Here is an 8,882-nt window from a genome sequence, read left to right as displayed (position 1 = left end):
CGGATATAAATACTACCACTCCTCACATTTAAAGTGAATCAGAAAAGGTGGGGAGTCAAGCTGCTCGTTTTTGAGATAATGGGTAGCGGCTATTGACTATCCTGTTCCGCACAAAATTCAAGTACTGGGGTTTTTTTACAAGTACCCCATACATGTTTCAAGCACAAGGCTACTGGACACATTGGTACTAGATGAAATAAAATTGCATATTTTTTTACCCAGATGAAACTATTATTTTTTACAGCCAACACACTCACATTTATAACCAATCACAGGACTTGTGGTGTTCACTTCTCTATCAAAAGTTGGGTGCACTTCGAACTTTGACCCAGCCGGAAGATATTTGATTTAGTACTACCTTTAATTACATTTGGCGCGTAATTTTATTGTAATGTTCGAACAACCTGATTTTGCGTAAATCTGAATAGCTAAACCTTCATTCAACTGAGGATTTTTTTAATCTGCAATTATCGAAGTTTCCATAAATACAAGTGTCATATCCGCAAACTGCTGCTAGAGTGTATTTTTATGGGTGTGAAATTGTTAAAACATGCACATAGACCTAGACAAAATTATGCATTTGGGGAACACTATTCGAACGGGAGAAATAATCATTTCGTATTACCACCAAAAGCACGCAATACAGTCTTTATTGCAAGCATTGCATGAGTACACTGGTTAAGGGGACAGATTCCCCATATAAAACAAAAAAAGAAAGCAAACATACTAAAAGAAATATAGCCTGCTAATATATATATATATATTATATATATATATATATATATATCTATATATATATATATATATATATATATATGAGCCGCTGGAAATAAATAGCCACGCGGTGGTTGTAGGTTTGGGACAGTGTGTAGAAACTTAGGATCAATGAGATGTATTTTAGAGCATTCTAAAATTAAAATATAACAGAATTACGAGCTTAGCCTCAGTTAAATACAAAATGAGATAATCGGACATTTTGATACTTTTAGCATGCTTTTTTGTTTTTTGCACCTGCTAGGTAAAACAAAATGGACTGATTTCGCTTTTCGCAGGACAACATGTCGAGGCCTGTTTTCGGACTATCGAATAATGTTACATAATTGCTTTGACGCTGCTTGCTGCTCTCGTTAGTACCGCAATTTTTTCTTCTTTTTTTGTTTTAAAAATATTATTTAAATGAAACTTTCTTTACAACTATTGCACTTTATTAGCAGATGTTAAAATCATGGGTATAGACATTCCAAATTTACTAGATTTTAAACGAGCTTCCACTTCATACCAACTTTATGTGTCACGAGAGAATGAATGAATGAATGTTTAACGACACCCCAGCACGAACAATACATCGGCTATTGGGTGTCAAATATAAAAAGATTTAAATTTAAAAAAAAAGCAGTGTAAAGAACTGTGCAAAAATACAAATATAGATAGATACTGACTTTTACTCAAAATTTCAATTTGTGCTGTATTGGCCATTCGCAAAGAGAATGTTACACCCCTGCACCACGGTGAGGTTACAGCACGGTCACGAGAGAGACCAGGGTTTTGTTTTTTTTATTCCAAACCGCGAGAAGTTTGGAGATCAAATGATTAATTTTTGAAATATATCCTATAATTGCTGCGAAATTAATTAGCATTTCAAAATGAACACTAGATTGGGCTACTTGTCTACCTTATATACTTACATGTTAGACACACCGAGCACAAGACAAATATCACGAACATGTTGACAGCTTGATCTGTGTTTTATTCCTCTGACATTTCACTGCGTAGTTTCACTATATATAGCTTTAATCTCCTTGTACTTTTGCCAGCTAGCCTAACCTATTTTGGAATGACTCATTACTGCAGTGCACGCCCCCCTCCACCCGCCACCATAGCAAATTTCAAAATACGGCTATTATGTGTCTAAAATATAGTGAGAAAAATAAATAAGAAAACACTTGGTATTTTTGTTTCTTTGTTGTGGGGGTTTTTGGTTTTTGGTTTGGGTTTTTTGTTGGATTTCGGGGTTTTTAACGACACCACTATTAATCATCGGTTATTGGATGTCAAATATTTGGAAATTTTAACATTTAGTCTTAGAGAGGAAACCCGCTACATTTTGCCATTTAGTAGCAAGGGATCTTTTATATGCACCATTTCACAGACAGAATAGGACATACCACCAGTCTTTGATATACCAGTAATGGTGCACTGGCTGGGATGAGAAATAGTCCAATAGGCCCAACGGCCGAGGACTTCGTACTGTAGACCGAAATTGGGTTAATATTGCACTAGCGTAGTAATATCTCTGTATAATACAAAATTGTAATGTGGGATTGAATGTCAGTAATGTACGTAACATAGGCCGAGTTCAGCCAGATAGAGAAGGGAAATATCTGCTAGACTGTTTTATGACAAGACAAGACAAGAATTTTATTCCCATAAACTGCACCGAGTGCAGTATGGAGAAAATATAAACAAAATAAGTTACAAAGTGTTTTCTGTAGTGGTAATGGACATAATATTTAAGTAATATTAAACCGGAAGACTGACCCTCTCAATGACAATTTGCAAATATTTACATAGTTTACACAAAAGTGATTTTTTAGTTGTAGAAAATAACTGGTAAAAGGTAATTGCACTTGCTCTATTGATATAGTAACTAGGTATATACACATTTCGCTCAGTAGAAAAAGACGTACATTTAAAAATATAGTGAAACTCATCACCAACATCAGTGTTGCACAAGTGACATATTCTGCTTTCTCTCTCAATATAAAAACATCTACTGGTTTCAATGGGAAGTCTGACATTACCACTTTTAAATTTACAAAGAATTCTAGCATTTTTTGCTGAGAGTTTCAATAAATAATTTTCTAATTTAAATTCATGCTTGAACATTTTGTAGTTGATACCTTTTGATGAGTCATATTTATCACTATTCCAGTTTTGTAAGTACTGGTCACATAGTATTCGTTTAACTGCACGTTTTAACCACAAACATCCAACTGTGTGCATTAATATATATTACATAAACCACATTCATCTAATACATGTTTTATAAAGGATAACCAAGTACATGGTATAGCATTAACGTTATGGTTATATGATGCCAACATGTATAATATACCAGACAATTTAGATGTTCTACTATTAACAACATTTGCCCAGTATGTAATCATTCTAACTTTAACACTAATAGACGGTGGGTATCTATCTAATTCGCCATAAATCATAAAGCTTGGAGTCGACTTATTAACACATAATATATATTTGCAAAACTAGAGGTGTAATCGTTCAATGATATCTAAATTACTGAAGCCCCATATTTCACATCCATATAATAATATTGGTTTTACAATCCTGTCGAACAGGTCTAATTGATAATCGAATGATAAATTGAACTGTCTGCATTTTTGTAATACAGCAAACATAGACTTTGAGGCTCGATTGATTAGATCTTTCTTAGCATTTGTGAATGACCCAGATTTACTCAACACAAGCCCAAGGTAGTTAACTTGAGTTACGATTTCTAAGTTTTTATTATTATATGTAAATTGATTTTTTTTTTTTTTTTGAGTTGCTTCTTGAAAAAAAATCAAAATTTTAGTCTTCGCTGCAATAACTGTAAGTTTCCATGTTCCACAGTATACTTGAAAACAATCTAGTTGATGTAAGTCATCTGCTCTTTCAGCTAGTAGTACAGTGTCATCAGCATATAGTAACACAAATAATTTAATATATACATTAAGATCTTTCGCAAGTGGATTTGTTATTGATTCGATACCTTTGCTATTTTTTGTAGCTAAACATGTTTCTAAATCATTTAAATATAATGAAAATAAAAAGATGACAAACGTTCTCCTTGTCGTACACTAATATTACATAGAAAATATTCAGATTTACAGCCATTGTGTACAATTCTAGATTTGATACCGTCATAGATATTAAATATTATTCTGAAACATTTTCCATTAATATTGCAACTTAATAATTGTTGCCATAAACCAATACGCCATACAGAGTCAAATGCTTTTTCAAAGTCAATAAAAGCACAGTACATATTTTTCTTTGTTCCTTTAGTAATTGTAATAATGCATATAATACAAAAATAGTATCAGTTGTAGAGTAACCTTGTCGGAAACCAAACTGATTTTTTTGTAGTAATTCAACTTGATCAGAGAATACCGTATGCGGTTCAAGGTAAACCAAATGGCCACGTGGGAAAACCAATCAAATAGTTATGCTGTCAGTCGTTTACACGATCTGTAACCTCGCCGTTTGATAAGAGCAATCGCTCTCGCTCATCATCACTCGGCTGTGACTAATGAACTTTTAGCTCACCTTGGCATGTTCACTGTCTACTGTCAGTATTTCATTCTCTGCTGTCAGTCGTTCACTCTCTGCTATCAGTCGTACACTGTCTGCTGTCGGTCGTTTACTGTCTGATGTCAGTCTTTTACTCTCTGCTGTCAGTCTTTCACTGTCTGTTGCCAGTCTTTCACACTCTGCTGTCAGTCTTTCACTCTTTGTTGCCAGTATTTCACTGACTGCTGTCAGACTTTCACTGACTGTTGTCAGTCTTTCACTGTTTGCGTCAGTCTTTCACTCTCTGCTGTCAGTCTTTCACTGTTTACTCTCAGTCTTCCACTGTCTGCTATCAGTCTTTACTGCCTGCTGTCAGTCTTTTACTGTTTGCTGTCAGTCGTTCTCTGCCTGCTGTCAGTCTTTCACTGTCTGCTGTCAGTCATTCACTGTCTGCTGTCAGTCCTTTACTGTCAGCTGTCAGTCTTTCACTGTCTGCTGTCAGTCTTTCACTGTCTGTTGTCAGTCTTGCACCTCCTGCTGTCAGTCTTTCACTGTCTGCTGTCAGTCATACACTGTCTGCTGTCAGTCTTTCACTCTCTGCTGTCAGTCTTTCACAGACTGTTGTCAGTCTTTCACTGACTGTTGTCAGTATTTCACTGCCTGCTGTCAGTCTTTCATTGTCTGCTGTGTCTTTCACTGTCTGCTGTCAGTCTTTCATTATCTGCTGTCAGTCTTTCACTCTGCTGTCAGTTTTTCACTCTATGCTGTTAGTCGTACACTATCTGCTGTCAGTCTTTCACTGTATGCTGTCAGTCTTTCACTGTCTGCTGTCAGTCTTTCACTCTCTCCTGTCAGTCTTGCACTGCCTGTTGCCTGTTGTCAGTCTTTCTCTGCCTGCTGTCAGTCTTTCTCTGCCTGTTGCCTGTTGTCAGTCTTTCACTGTCTGCTGTCAGTGTTTGACTGTCTGCTATCAGTCTTTCACTGCCTGCTGCCAGTCTTTCTCTGTCTGTTGCCAGTCTTTCACTGCCTGCTGTCAGTCAATCGCTGCCTGCTGTCAGTCTTTCATTCTCTGCTGTGTCTTTCACTGTCTGCTGTCATTCTTTCATTATCTGCTGTCAGTCTTTCATTGTCTGCTGTCAGTCGTTCATTGTCTGGTGTCAGTCTTTCGCTGTCTTTTACATAATATGTATTCTCGCTGTTTCACTCACGCTCCCCATCGCTCGGCTCGGATTAATTCAAGGAGAGTAATTTGTAGAATTTGTATGGTAATATTATGGTAGTTTTTTACCATAGAGGTTTAAAATATCTTTATATATATCAAAGTGATAGTCCCACTTGGCGTTACTTAACTCCTCAAAGTCATCGATTGGTGCACTACTACCTTACAGGAACGTCAACCAAACGAGTTTTAGTGATATAAATTAAGAACACTTAATTTTGTTTTCTCATTATTGAAACTTAGGGTCTAGGCAAAGGGCAAACACCTATGACCTACAAGTTGTATCTCATGACGTCTGTTTTAAGACGTTCTTCTTTGTTTCCTGTCTGCTATTCCTTATGTACTTATTTTCATCCTGTTCTGTTTTTCCTCCTCTTCTCTTTATCCTTTGCTTATCATTTACATATTTTATAACATAGAATATTTCCAAGCAAACACTATAATAATGTTTAGCGATTAGGCGGCCACCATCGTTACTTTTAAAATTTTAACTCTTAATTGTCAAGGCTTAGGGAACCGTTAAAAGAGAAGTGATATTTTGAACTATTAAAAAAAAAATCAACATTTACTGTTTGCACGATACACAGAATTAGAACAATGTATTCAGCCTCTGTGAAGATACCAATGTTTGTTTAGTTCTTATACAGGAAACGCAAGAGGTGTTACAATAATGTTTAATAATAATTTTAAATTTAATATGCACAATACAAAGAAAGACGATTCGGGAAATTTTATTATTGTTGATATAACTATCGAAGGCGAAGGAATAGCACTTGTAAACTTATATGGACGAAATGTAGATGACCCTATTTTATTATAAATTATGTTGAAGAAATTCAGAATTAAAAATATATAATATGTGGAGTTTTCAATTTAGTTTTAAATCAATAATTAGATACTTAGAACTATAAACATGTTAACCATCCAAAAGTGAAAAAAGAAGAATTTTTGGAACTTATAGAAATACTTGATATCAAGGACCCATTTAGAGAATTGCACCCGAATTTAAAACCATATACGTGGAGGAAAAAACACCAGTTAAACAAGCTCGATTAGATTATTTCCTAATATCTAATAACTTAATATGTTGGTTGAAAAGGTAGATATTGAAAACAGTTATAGGTCAGACCATCCAAGCGTCGTTTTGACGTTAAAGTTAAAAATAAAATAGAGAAAGGCTTTGAAAATTTAAACACATTCATTGTTAACAGATAGAGGATACGTAAACCTTGTGAAAAGAAAACAATCAATAAAGTAAAACGTCAATATGCTGTACCTGTTTATGATTTAAACAATTTAAACACTGTTCCCAATGACGAATTACAATTTGTTATAAACAGTCAACATTTTTTTAGAAATACTGCTCATGGAAATAAGGGAGGGGGGCGGCGGACTATAGCGTTTTCTGTTTACAAAACGAAAAACAGAAATGAATTAGAACAAAAAATATGTGAAGAAATAAAAACACTTGAGAGAAATGACAATATATCCAATGTTAAAATAATTGAAAAGAAAAAAAATGAATTACTAGAATTGAAAAAAGAAAAACTTAAATGGATTGAAGAAGGTGAAAAACCATAAAAATATTTTTGTATTTTGCAATTTAGAAATTTCTATAGTAAATTGATATCAAAATTAAAATTGGACAATGGAAGAGAAGTTAAGGATCAAGAAGAAATTTTAAAAGAAACTAAGTAGTTTTTATCAAAATCTCCATTCCGCATCAACTAGATAAAATGACAATGATATTTTTTAAATGGTATCTCACTTTTATTCGATACATTAACGGATAAGGAAGCTGAGGAGCTAGAGGGTTGAAAAATAAAATATTTGGAAGTACTTAACTATCTCAAAAACAATAAAAAAGCCCTGGCTCGGATGGGTTTACAACAGAATTCTTCAAATGTTTCTGGTGTGATATTGGACAGCTTATTGTTCGATCCATTAATTATAGTTATGCTATTAAAGAGATGTCTGAGGTACAAACATTAGGTATAATTACATGCATTCCAAAACCGAATAAACCCAAAGACTTCTTAAAGAACTGGCGACCTATAACACTTCTAAACTGCACCTACAAAATGGCCTCTGGTTGTATTGCAAATAGAATAAAAAAAGTTATTTATAAAATAATAGGGAAAGACCAAACAGGATTTATTAAGGGTAGATAAATAGAAGAAAATATAAGATTGATATACGATATTATGTTTTACACTGAAATGAATGACACTTCCAGAGTTACTACTTCTAACTGATTTTGAAAAAGCTTTCGATTCGATATCATGGTCCTTTATATATAAAATCTAGATATTTTTATTTTTAAAACACCTATTAAAAACTGGATTAAAACGTTTTATATAACTCTAGATCAAGTTTAATACAAAATGGGTTTCTGTCTTTTTTTTTTCCCTAATCGATTAAATTAGAAAGAGGATGTAGACAAGGTAATCTTCTGTCCCCCTTATATATTTATTTTATGTGCCGAAATCCTTGGCATCATTGTTAGAAATTCACCTAATATTAAGGGTATTACGACTGATGGAAGAAGAAATATTTTAATTATCACAGTATGCAGACGACACACGTTTTGATTCTCGATGGTAGTCCAGAATCCCTACACAGTACATTTGACAATTTTAGATTATTATGAACATGTATCAGGGCTAAAAATAATTTATACCAAATCAAAGGCTATATTGATAGGAATAAAAAAATATCCAAAGGAGGTCTTTCATCATACCAAATAGAAATAGAATGGGGTGCAGAAAAATTTTTACTTTACTGTAGAATTACATTTTCAGTGAATTTAGATAAAAATTATTGAACTAAATTTACGATTCAAAAATCCTGGAAATACAAAAGTTAGTAAAAATATGGTCTACTAGAAGACCAACCGTATTAGGAAGAACAAACAGTTTTAAAATCTTTAATAATCCCCAAACTAACCCATTTATTTATAGCATTACCTAACCCAGGAGAATCATTGCTAAAACAACTAAACACATTATTTTTTTTTTTAATTTTATTAGATGAGTGGTTCTGATGAACTGAAGTGTAGTTTAATAACCCAAAATTATAAAAACAGAGGTATTAAACTGATAAAATATACATAATTTTATATCGCTTAAAACGTTTCTTGGATTAGACGAATTTTTAATAGTAATCCTAAGTGATTTATCTTTTTTTTTTTCAATCTAATTACATGCACTATCCACAACTGACTTGATTATATAACCGGCGACCATTTCATAGTGAAAAAACAAAAGGAAATATTAAATGTCTTCTGGAGAGATACCCTACACGGTGGCTACCAATACAACCAAAACAAATCCGCAAAGTATAGATTACCTTTTAGGTATGAATATCTGGT

The sequence above is a fragment of the Gigantopelta aegis genome, chromosome 1 (genome assembly GCF_016097555.1).
Source record: "Gigantopelta aegis isolate Gae_Host chromosome 1, Gae_host_genome, whole genome shotgun sequence".
Taxonomy (NCBI): domain Eukaryota; kingdom Metazoa; phylum Mollusca; class Gastropoda; order Neomphalida; family Peltospiridae; genus Gigantopelta; species Gigantopelta aegis.
The sequence above is the reverse complement of the archived record's forward strand: the minus strand, read 5'-3'. Positions refer to the sequence as shown.